Raw genomic sequence first — 13,117 nt, 5'->3', positions numbered from 1 at the left:
CCTTCCTGTCAAGCACCGCTCCGCTGGGCCCCGCCGTCTCAAGCACCGCTCCGCTGGGCCCCGCCGTCTCAAGCACCGCTCCGCTGGGCCCTTCCTGTCAAGCACCGCTCCGCTGGGCCCCGCCGTCTCAAGCACCGCTCCGCTGGGCCCCGCCGTCTCAAGCACCGCTCCGCTGGGCCCTTCCTGTCAAGCACCGCTCCGCTGGGCACCGCCGTCTCAAGCACCGCTGGCACAATGACAGTGCCGGTTCTGTGTCGAGCTACTGTTCACGGTTCACTGTGCCCACCATGCCTCCTCCATGACCAGTGGTCTCTGTAATCCACCTGATGGACTGTGGCTTTGCACTCCCCAGGATGGCACAGTGGGCAAGCCACCCACTGTAGAGACATTGAGAGACTGTGGCTTTGCACTCCCCAGGATGTAACAGTGGGCAAGCCACCCACTGTAGAGACATTGAGAGACTGTGGCTTTGCACTCCCCAGGATGGCTCAGTGGGCAAGCCACCCACTGTAGAGACATTGAGAGACTGTGGCTTTGCACTCCCCAGGATGGCACAGTGGGCAAGCCACCCACTGTAGAGACTTGAGAGACTGTGGCTTTGCACTCCCCAGGATGGCACAGTGGGCATGGTGGCCCCTTCGTGGATCTGGCGTCGTGGACTCATGTGGCTGTGGTGCCCCCCCTTCCCTTCCCCCTGAGGTGCCTGTAGTTTTATCATCAGATGCCCCAGCAGTGTTCTCTCCAACGGACTCAGGTCTCCTGTGTGGGCTTTGCCCTTGTGTTGATACACTTTGGCCCACGGACACTTGGAATTTCGTTAAATGTGCAGGACTAATTGCCTCGGTTTATCGATTGCACAAAATATTTATTTTCTTTTTTATTATTTTTATTGCTATTTGACCATGACTTATCAGAGGCTATTTTTTACATAAATTTTGTTTCTCTATTTAATTATGTCTTTGCATTTTTCCGGGGGGTTTGGGTGGTGTCACTGTGACTTGTTGCTCTGCATTGGTGTGTACATAGTTTGAGGGGGGGTGGGGGTCGCATATGTGTGTGGCCGTAAACTTTTCTCGTCCCCCCTCCCCTGTGTCGTAGGTGCAGTACTCACCGTTGTCGTCTGCGCCGGCGTTCGTACTCGTGGTAGATGAGCAGGTAGACGAGAGCAGGTAGGATGTTTAATTCGGGTTCCATGCTGTCCTCCTTCCTCGTGGAGTGCGTAGAGGTGAGCGTTTTCCCGTTCGTAGTCTGTTTCCGCCGTGTTTTTATCGGTGGGGCTCCCGCCCCGGAAAAGGTGGCGGATTGGTGAGTTGTGATAGGGTGGGCGGTACATTGTCTCCCGCCTGTCTGTTGGCGGTGACCGCCAACCTGTTTGTGTGTCCCGCCGTGGCGGTCGGAGTGTTAAGGTGGCGGGCTGTGTTGGCGGTTCCCGCCAGGGTCAGAATTCCATTTTTTGGACCGCCGGCCTGTTGGCGGGTTGGCCGCCGCTTTATCACCGACCGCCAGGGTTAGAATCACCCCCTCAATGACTTAACTCCAGGCCAATATGGTTTTATATAGAAAAATATTATTTTTTCAATTTATTTTACAACTACAAGATTCAAATTGCAGGTGAGTACATTAAATGTAAGGTACTTTGCATCGGTATAGATAGGACTTTGAATCATAACAGTAATGTACACAGATTGGCATAAAATGGCAATAAGCTATCTTAAAAGTGGACACTGCATAATTCAACGGTTCCTGGGAGAGGTGAGTACAGTTAGGTTAATGAGGTAAGTAACACACTTACAAGTTCAGTGTCCTGGGCATAGGCAGCCCACTGTTGGGGGTTCAAGTCAAACCCAGACACCCAGAACCAGCAACACAGGACTGGTCAAGTGCAAAGGTCAAAGAGGGGCCCAAATCACATAGGCGCCTATGGAGTTAGGGTGCCCCGGTTCTAGTCTGCTGGCAGGTAAGTACCTGCATCCTCGGGGAGCAGACCAGGGAGGTTCAGTAGAGCACTGGGGTGTCCCAAGTAGGCACACAAAGCACACCCTCAGCGGCACAGGGGCGGCCGAGTGCAGTGGGTAGTTAGGGCTGGGGCCAAAGCAGTTGTCGTCTTCCTTCTTCTCTGCAGGGTTTTTTCAACTAAGCATCAGGAATCTGAAATCCTGGGTTCAGGGTCACCCCTAAGTACTAAATTTAGGGGTGTGTTAGAGTCACAGGGCAGTAGCCAATGGCTACTGTCCTTGAGGGTGGCTACACCCTCCTCGTGCTCCCTTGATTTGGGGAGGGGAGCACATCCCTATCCCTATTGGGCTAAATCCTCCAAAACAAGATCGAGGATTTTCCAAGGAGGAGGACACTTCAGCTGTGGTCGCATTAGGGGTTGGCCTGGCTGAGGGGGTGACTCCTCCTTGATTTTCTCATTATCTCTCCGGACTTGCCGCCAAAAGTGGGGGCTGTGTCCAGGGGGCAGGCATCTCCAGTAGTTGGAGTGCCCTGGGGCATTGTAACACGAAGCTTGAACCTTTGAGGCTCACTGCTAGGTGTTACAGTTCCTGCAGGGGGGAGGTGTGAAGCACCTCCTCCCAGTGCAGGCTTTGTTTCTGGCCTCAGAGAACACAAAGGCTCTGACCCCAGGGGGTCAGAAACTCGTCTCTCAGTGGCAGGCTGGCACAGACCAGTCAGTCCTGCACTGAAGGATTGGGTAAAATACAGGGGGCATCTCTAAGATGCCCTCTGTGTGCATATTTTAATAAATCCAACACTGGCATCAGTGTGGGTTTATTATTCTGAGACGTTTGGTACCAAACTTTCCAGAATTCAGTGAAGCCATTATAGAACTGGGGAGTAATATGGCCACACTGTACTTACAATGTCTAAGAATGGACTTAGACACTGTAGGGGCATATTGCTCACACAGCTATGCCCTCACCAGTGGTGTAGTGCACCCTGCCTTAGGGCTTTATGGCCTGCTAGAGGGGTGCCTTACCTATGCCACAGGCAGTGTTTTGTGGGCATGGCACCCTGAGGGGGATCCTATGTCGACTTTGCCTTTTTCTCCCCACCAGCACATACAATCTTTAATGGCAGTGTGCATGTGTTAGGTGAGGGATACCTTAGGGTGGCACAACACATGCTGCAGCCCTTAGGGACCTTCCCTGGTCTCAGGGCCCCTGGTACCACTGTTACCTTTTACAAGGGACTTATCTGTGTGCCAGGGTGTGCCAATTGTGGAAACAATGTTACATTTTTAGTGAAAGAACACTGGTGCTGGGGCCTGGTTAGCAGGGTCCCAGCACACTTCTCAGTTAAGTCAGCATCAATATCAGGCAAAAAGTGGGGGGGGGGGTAACTGCAACAAGGAGACATTTTTCTACACAAACCCCTGAGTTCCCCAGCCCACAGGCCAGGAGACTCTGCCAAACCTGGGATAGTCTTTCTAGTCTGTCAGGCGAGGAAGAGGAGGGAAAACAGGCTGGTTTGTTGCAGGGCCTACTCTGCCTTACATCCTCCTGTTCAGGCCATTCCCTCTGGGGAACTGACCTACTTTCACAGTGATAGGACCCAGGCTGAATTGCCTCTTGTCTGTGTTTTTAGTGTTTTCACCCATTCTTTCTATCTTTAGGTTAGAGGTATCCACCTCTACTAATCTTATCTTAGCCAGGGTCTCCCATAGCTTACCCAAAGAGTTTACCCACAGCTGGAGTATTCCCACCATGAGCAAAAGGGTCAGGGCGCCTAACTTGCTATTTGGCATGGGGCAGACCACCATGCCAAGTACAATGCAGCCATAAAGGGTAACACCCAGCAGAGGCCACTGACAGCTGTCATTTCCCAGAACCACACCCTTAGCTCTTCACCAACAAGTGAAGGGGCTAAGTTACAGGCTTCCTTGGGTTCAGGGTGCCTCTCTGCTGTGGTAGAGTGGGGGATTGCTATCTCTTGTAGTAAATACCCTTCTTCCACTCTTTCTTCTGTTAGCTATGGAGCCACCCACTCATTCTTAACATTTGCCTGACTAGTCAGGATTTCTTGTGGGCCAGGCTGGACTTTACCAGTGCCACCTTTGGAGTTCTCCCCTACTGGAAGAGAAACTCTTTGGCTTACTGGAACCCTGGCTAAAGGTTGTCCACCTTTCCTGCACTGTTTTCTCCTCTTTTTCTTCTGGGGCATACTTGCAGTTACTGCAGGGTTAATACCTCCAGAATCCTTGGGAGAGGACTGGCACTGGACCAGGTCCTCTCTTGGGCTCTGACCAACCCCTGGGTGATTATTTCCAAGGAGAAAATCAAGGGGGAAGTCTGCACTGACTACCACCCTTCTCCAGCTAAAAGTCCCACCCACTTCTAGGGGCACTGAAGCTACAGGCCTATTAGTGACCTTGTCTGGGCTAACCCTTACTCTGGCAGTCTCACCTGGGATGTACTGGTTTGAGATCACCAGCCTGTCATGCACAACCGTGAGACTGGCACAAGTGACTCTCAGGGCAGTGGCTGGGATTCCATTCACCAGTAGGTGGTGGAAGTGTCTACTTCCCTCTGAAATCTCCAACTCACCTGTTGGGCCCATTTTACAGTTGTAGGCTACGAGGACCTCCTCATCTGAGGAGTCATTCCCAATGGCTACACTCGTCACCCCTGGGGTTTTGCTAGGGGGTTTGTTTTTGGGACAAGAATTGTCGTTGGTGTGGTGCCCTGTCTGTCTACAGTTGTGGCACCAGGCCTTATTGGCATCCCAGTTCTTACCCTGGTATCCACTTTTGTTTTGGGATGTGTCTTCAAGTCCACCTACCTGGACAGGTTTTTGGGGGCCTACAGAGGACTCTTTGTCTTTACTTCTAGGAGTGTCACCCACTTTCTCCTGGGGAGGCTTTGTAACCCCTTTCTTTTGGTCACCTCCAGTGGAAGTTTTGGTTACACTAGTCTTGACCCAGTGGTCTGCCTTCTTTCCCAATTCTTGGGGAGAACTTGGACCTAGGCCTACCAGATATTGATGCAACTTTTCATTGAAGCAGTTACTTAAAATGTGTTCTTTCATAAACAAATGATAAAGCCCGTCATAGTCATGCACTTCATTCCCAGTAACCAAGCCATCCAATGTTTTCACTTAGTAGTCTACAAAATCAACCCAGCTCTGGCTCAAGGTTTTTTGAGCTCCCCTGAACCTAATTCTATACTCCTTACTGGTGAATCCAAAGCCCTCAATCATGGCAGCCTTCATGAGGTCATAGGATTCAGCATCTGCACCAGTGAGTGTGAGGAGCCTATCCCTACATTTACCAGTAAACAGTTCCCAAAGGAGAGCTCCCCAATGAGACTTTTTTAATCTTCTGGTTCCACAAGCCCTCTCAAAGGCTATGAACCACTTGGTGATATCATCACCATCCTCATATTTGGGAATAATCCCTTCAGGGATTTTAGGGGTGTCAGAATACTCTCTGTCCCTAGTTAGTTTGTTGCTGCCACCATTTATGGGTTCTAAAACCATTTCTTTGCTCTCCCTTTCTATATCTAGGAGCTGTTTCTCCAAAGCTAATCTTTTGGACATCCTCGCTAAAGGATGTCCTCCTCATTGAGGCTGCCCTCAATGTTCACAGAGGAACAGGACTACCCTGTGGAAGAACCAGAATCTCTGCGTCTGATTTGTGGAGACAGGGGTCTTGGAACCCTGGTCTCCCTAGTTAAGGTAGGAGGGGGGAGTTCTTCCTCCAGATCCCCGACTTCTTCACCATCTGAGGCGAGGTCTTCCCCTTCAGTAGGGTGGTCCCTCTTATACTCTGCCAAGAGCTCCTGGAGCTTGACCTTGGTAGGGTTGGACCCAGTTTTAATTTTTCTTAGCTTACAGAGGGACCTTAGCTCTGTCATCCCTAGATGTAGGTAAAGGGTGAGGTTGAGTTCCATCACCATCTCCTCTGAGTTACTCATTATGGCCCTCATTACAACCCTGGCGGTCGGTGTTAAAGTGGCGGTAATACCGCCAACAGGCCGGCGGAAACAAAAATGGGATTACGACCACGGCGGAAACCGCAAACATAGACAGCCACTTTAACACTCGACCGCCACAGCAGTACATACAAACAGCGCCGGGGTAACCGCCAACAGACAGGCGGGAGACAATATACCACCCACCCTATCACAAGATGCCAATCCGCCACCTTTTCCGGGGCGGAACCAACGCAATCAAAAACAGGGCGGAAGCAGTACACAGAAGGGGAAATCACTCACCTCTCCACACCCCACGAGGAACCAGGACGCCATGGAGCCGCAACTGCAGAACCTGCCGGCGATCGTCTTCCAGCTCCTCTATCAGGAGCTCCAGAGACGGCGGCGATGACCACGGTAAGTACTGCACCTACAACACAGGGGAGGGGGGAGGGAAAAGAGAGTGACACACACATGCAACACGCAATACCCCCACCCCCACCCACAACACCACACACACAAATACATGCTGCAACATTACATATACACCCCCCCAACCCCCCTTCAATAACGCAAGGACAAAAGGAATTGATTTGAACAATTGTAATCAATAAAAATCCAGTAGTCAAAACTCTAAATACAGTATATACAATTATGTACACCAACTACACAAGTCCGGGTAGTGCCCAATCATTGTCCGTGGACCACTGGGCCCAAAATGCATGGGCGAGGCCCACACTCGATACCTGACTCCAAACGGAGAGAACACTGGAGGGGCATCAGATGGAGAAAAAAACAGGCACCTCGGGGCGGGAAGGGGGGACACCTCACCCTGATGAACGCACAACGTCACTGCTCCACGAGGGGGCTCCATGCCCATTGATGTATCCTGGGGAGTGCAAAGCCACAGTCTCTCAAGTCTTTTCAGTGGGTGGGTTGCCCACTGCTTTATCCTGGGGAGTGCAAAGCCACAGTCTCTCTAGTCTTTTCAGTGCATGGGTTCCCCACTGCTTTAACCAGGGGAGTGCAAAGCCACAGCCTCTCAAGTCTTTTCAGTGGGTGGTTTGCCCACTGTTTTATCCTGGGGAGTGCAAAGCCACAGTCTCACAAGTGGATGCCTTTCTCCACTGGTTCTGGAGGGGGCTTTGTGCCCACAGTGCCTCATCGGACGAATGACCACTGGGGATAGCAGCCGTGTCTGTGGTGGTGCCACTGGCTCAGGATGTCGCGGGGGCGCTGGCGGTGCTTGTGGCGGTGTCAGTCATGGCAGTGCTGAAGGTGGGCTCTGTGGCAGTGCAGGTGGCGGTCTTCTCCGCCGTACAGGTTGGCGTCGACGTGGACAGAAGGTGTGACACTGGTCCCTCAGTCGGTGCCACCATGCCCTCTCCTGACCTGCCCTTCAGTTTCTGGCCCTTCCCCACCCTGGATGGTGGTGCAGCTGTCTTGCCACTATCGCCTTTCGTTTTCCCTGAGCCCTTGGTGGCAGATGTTTTCTGCTTCTCCCTCTGGGATGTGGGCAACTTTTTTAGTTTTGCAGGTGGCGGAATGTCCTTGTCCTCGCTCCGTGGCACTCTGGCAGCCCTGATGGTTGGTGCACTCCAATAGCTCGCAGTTGCTGGCACCACTGTGCCTGGGTATGTGGTGGCTGAGGTGCTGGGTTGGGACCTGGAAAGCCTGGCCCTAGGGGACGGACGGGGGAGGGGAGGTTTAGGGAAGAGGTCAATATTAGCCAGGAAATGTTTTTTAGACACACTGGGACGGGTAGATGAAGGGGGTCTGGGAGTGGAGGTAGAGGTAGTGGTTGTATGAGGTGTACGTCTGCTGAATTTGGGTGAAGGCGCATGGGTTGGAGGCTGTTGTGAGGTGGATGGCTGTTGGGTGGGTGTGTGCCTGCATTTGTGTACTTTGGGAGGAGGGCTCACAGGCACACTGGGAGAGGACACAGGGGATGTGTCAGAGTCACCAGATCCTCGGGGTCTGCGCACGTTCCCAACACGTACACCACGGAACAGCTCCAAGACTCTGATAGATAAATCACAGAGGCTAAGAGAGTTCAAGAGGGGAAGAGGGGATTAGGAAGGGAACAGCTGGGAAGGAGACCTGTAGCAAGAAAAAGGTTAAAACACACAATATGAAAATTACATCTCATGAAATCAATACTAGACTATGACTCTAAGCCTAGTCATTCTGAAAACATGAACAATCTAAGAATTAGGCTTAAAATGACTAAGTTTCAAGATGACCGGATACCTGTAAGGGAATCAAGATGGATTAAATGGAACTTTCAAATTCAAGTACTTTCCTTTACATGAGAATCAGGAAAACATTCTGAATAAGTTCTAAACTAGTCATATGAATCCTTTTTTTGAGAATGCATACTAGGACCATGCAATATTGCATCTAGAAACTCTGGCCTTCTGTGTTCTCTTGAAATATTTCAACACGAATTGCGCACATTGCAGATTTTCATATATATAGTAAACACCATAAAAGGATTGTGCACCATGAATAACACAATATGGATTCAGGAAACAAATCACACAACTTGTCAACTCGAATATTACCTCATAAATGTCTTAGAATAATGGCATACAATGAACAACATGAATTAAGCTCGAGGAGAGAATCGTGCGTCTTGCCGATTCGTGTGCCACCATGTAAAATGTCAAGAAATGGCAGCGCGCAATGAATAACACGATTAAAGCACCATGAAACGAATCGCGCGTCTTTTGCCGATTCTTAAGCCACCATGTAAATGTCAAGAAATGGTAGCGCGCAATGAACAACAAAGTTAAATCATCAGGAAACGAATCGCGCATCTTGCCGATTCTTAAGCCACCATACAAATGTCAAGAAATGGTAGCGCGCAATGAATACAAAGTTAAAGCACCATGAAACGAATTGCGCGTTTTGCCGATTCTTAAGCCACCATGCAAATGTCAAGAAATGGTAGCACGCAATGAATAACAAAGTCAAATCATCATGAAAACGAATTGCGCGTCCTGCCAATTCGCAAGCCACCATACAAATGTCAAGAAATGGTAGCACGCAATGAATAACAAGATCAAATCAGCATGAAACGAATCACACGTCTTGCCGATTCGCAAGCCACCATGCAAATGTCAAGAAATGGTAGTGCGCAAAGTAATCTGTTAATCATTAAAGAATTAGGCCAAGAATATGAAAGTTCTCGATAACGGCGTCGGGAGGCCAGCCCAACTACCGTCTTACCGCCCAGAACAAGGATCACCAATGAAGAATGAAGGGCAGAGGCCTGGAAGATCAAATAGGCCACCGGGTCAGGAGCTCAGGAAGTAGCTGCTGCTCTGCACCGGTACCTCTGAATAGTGAGCACTTGGAGCTGGGCTGGCTCCCTTTTATAGAGTCTTGGCACAGCCCATAACCACACCCAGGCATGCTGCAGGGAAAGTCTCTGGAAGGCCCTGGAAAGGGACCAGACCCTAACACACTCTGAAAGCCTGCAGCAATACATTGCAAATGAACAGTATTTGTAAACACATTAAAAATAAGTCTTCAGGATTAAACTCTACAATGCAAAAGGTTAAACAACAACATATCAGCACAATGCATAAATTACGTTGTTTTGAGAGTGCTGGGTTTTTGCATTCTAGTCGCCAATAGAGCGCGCACTGCCCTGTTGTTGACAGGATGTGTGAATGGTAGTGGGGGTGGTGAGTGCACGTGAGCGGTGTGTGGTGATGGGCGTGCTGGTGATGGAGGTAGTGGATGAAAATGTAGTGCATGCAGGTGTGAGTGGAGACTAGACTGGGAGGGAGGAGGGAGACGTGGAGGAGGGGGACACAGTGGAGGCAGTGGATGTTGGTTTGTCTGCATGGGTATGATGCTTGTGTGAGTGCCTGTGGGATGTATGGTGCTTATGTTTGCCTGAGCCACTTTTGTGTGTTGAGGTGTGTGCATGCTGGTCTGATGGTGTGCTTGGGATAGGCTGAGGTACAGGGGATTGGGTCTGGGTGGAGGAAGGTGGAGGGGGGAGGCTGGACACAGGGACAATGGCTGCCATCAGTGCTGAGGCCAGAGCCTGAAATGCTCTCTGTTTGTTTGTTGCAAATGCCTCTCAACACCCTGGATGGCATTCACAATGGTAGACTGACCAACAGTGAGGGATCTCAGGAGGTCAATAGCCTCCTCACTGAGGGCAGCAAGGCTGACTGGGGCAGGGCCTGAGGTGCCTGGGACGAAGGAGATGCCCACCCTCCTGGGTGAGCGGGCACGGGAAACACGCTGAGGGGCTGCTGGGAGGGCGGTGCTGGTAGGGGGGGTGGCGGCTGTACCTGTTGATGCGAGGGGCACAGAGGGGCCTGCCACCGCAAGGGAGCTCCCATCAGAGGAGGAGTCACTGTCGCTGGTCTCTGCTCCTGTCCCTGCCGTGGAGCTCCCCTCACTCTCCGTCCCACTGGTGGCTTCAGACTCCGTTGTTTCGCCCTCCAGGGCCAAGTGGGATGCAGCTCCCTCCTACTCCGGTGCCACTGCTCCTCCGCCTGATGATGCTATTGCACACAAGAACAAGGAGACCACAAAAAGGGGGGGGAAGACGGAAGAAAGACATGCTCAGTGCATGCAACACCACTACCGTTGGCGGACACTACAGACACAGCAGACCTCTGCACTACACCATGCACTTATACTTCCTAGATTATTCACAGGGCCATGGGGTACAAGGCCTATGCCCGATTGCTGCACACATAAAAGTCACAGGAGCCTGACTAGGTGTAGATGGCACTAACCACTAGTGGGGTGCCACTGAGCCTGCCTCACAAGGTACCTTGCCTGCAAAGCTCACCCTGGACTAGGGGAACCCACTGCCCACCTCCCCTACCCAGACACCTCGTAATGCGCGCAGTCAGCTGAATGATAGTGTACTCATCCCCTTGTGGCTGCTGTGATGCCCTCAAGCACCCATCCAACTCCGGATATGCCACCGCCAGGATCCGGAATATCAGAGGGGTCATGGTGTGACGGGCACCCCTCCCACGTTGGGAGGCCATCCCCAGCTGGGCCTCCGCCGTTTTCTTGCTCCAGCTGCAAATGTCCTCCCATCTTTTCCGGCAGTGGGTGCTCCGTCTATGGTGGAGCCTCAGGGTCCGGACGTCCTTGGCGATGGCACGCCAAATATCCTTCTTCTGGTGGGAGCTGACCTAGAGGAATAGTACAGGGGATAAGGATAATCTTTACCCGTTCGGATCGTCATACTCATTGGCCCACGTTCTCACCCTTGCCCTAATGCACATACACTCACCGTCCGCTCATGCAGGCCTCAGTCCCCCCCCATGTATCTTCCAGCCACACCACTCCAAACAGGAATTGCCCATGCATCATGCTCACAGTGTACTCATCTGTTTGTCTGGAGGACCGTAGAGCTACGGTGTACTGGGGGAGGACCCCATCCACTAACTTCTCCAACTCCTCCGAAGTGAAGGCAGGGGCCCTTTCCCCAGACACATGAGCCATCGTCGCTTCCAGACCCAGGTCACAGCAGCACTTGCAATGTAGGTCCTCTCCTGTCGAAGGTCAGGTATCAAGTGAGTGAACAGACAGAAATGGCGGTCACGTCCACGGCGGTGCGTACCGTCAGCGCCGGCGTACATCGTCATTGGCTCCTGGGACCCATAGGGTCCAATGTTAACCAATGCAGAATTGCGCTGCGGTCTTCGAATGCCTACCGCAATGGTGTTGAACGCCAGCGCAGCTACCTCATATCCCATTGTCCCACCTTACAGGTCAGGCAGCCGCCATTTCAGGGTGCCACATGGCATTAATCTAACTGCGTCACACAAATGTAGGCCTTGAATACACACAATAACAGGCACATTGCGGATTAATAAAGGTGTGCTAATGACATTTTGTAATACCTCAGTGTTGGCTGACTCTCTGCTCGCTGTTCTCGTCCATAGGGCACGTCCGCTGGGGCAGGTGGTGAGATGACGGCATCCTCCAATGTACAGACCACTGGTGGACCTGTCAACAATGGAACAGAGATACATAATAGTCACCTACAGACTTGATCGTGCAACAATCCTGGAACTGTGTGCCTAGTTGGAGCCAGACCTGATGTCAGCTATCCGCCATCCCACTGGGATCTCCCCTCTAGTGCAGGTCCTGTCAGTACTCCATTTCCTGGCCAGTGGATCTTTTCAAACCACAGTGGCCATTGCATCAGGGATGTCCCAGCCAATGTTCTCTAACGTGTTGTCCATAGTGTTGTCTGCCCTGCTGAAACACATGCACAGCTACATCGTTTTCCCTCAGGTGGAGGATTTGCCTTCAGTGAAAGGTGACTTCTATGCCCTGGGACATATCCCCAACATCATAGGTGCCATTGATGGGACACATGTGGCTTTGGTACCCCCCGCAGGAGTGAACAGGTGTACCGAAACCGGAAGAGCTACCATTCGATGAATGTGCAGATGGTGTGTTTGGCCGACCAGTACATCTCCCATGTGAATGCCAATTTTCCTGGCTCAGTGCATGACGCTTACATTCTGAGGAATAGCAGCATCCCTTATGTGATGGGGCAACTCCAGAGGCACCCTGTGTGGCTAATAGGTGAGGACAAGGACCCTATACACAATGAATAGTTGTCTGGGTCTGGGGTTGTTCCTATGGGTTAGTGTGTGTCTAACAGTTGTTCCTCAATATTTTCAGGCGACTCTGGTTACCCCCACCTGTCATGGATACTGACCCCAGTGAGAAATCCCAGGACAAGGGCAGAGGAATGCTACAATGAGGCACATGGGTGAATTAGGAGGATTATAGAAAGAACCTTCGGCCTCCTGAAGGCCAGGTTCCGGTGCCTCCATATGACAGATGGTTCTCTCTACTACTCACCAAAGAAGGTGTGCCACATGATCGTGGCATGCTGTATGCTGCACAACCTGGCTTTGCGATGACAAGTGCCTTTTCTGCAGAAGGATGGGCCAGCTGGAGGTCTTGTGGCAGCTGTGGAGCCTGTGGACAATGAAGAAGAGGAGGCAGAAGAAGAGGATATCGACAACAGAAACAACGTTATCCAGCAATACGTCCAGTGAGATACAGGTAAGAAGATACCACTGCCTCCCGCATCTCATACTATTGTTTGACCTATGATAAGTCTGTCATTTTCACCCAGTATATGGACCCTGACTTGTCACTTTGCCTTTCCATTTAACAGATGTGGGTCCCACTTT

This window comes from Pleurodeles waltl, chromosome 11 (assembly GCF_031143425.1).
Source record: "Pleurodeles waltl isolate 20211129_DDA chromosome 11, aPleWal1.hap1.20221129, whole genome shotgun sequence".
Classification (NCBI taxonomy): Eukaryota; Metazoa; Chordata; class Amphibia; order Caudata; family Salamandridae; genus Pleurodeles; species Pleurodeles waltl.
The sequence above is the reverse complement of the archived record's forward strand: the minus strand, read 5'-3'. Positions refer to the sequence as shown.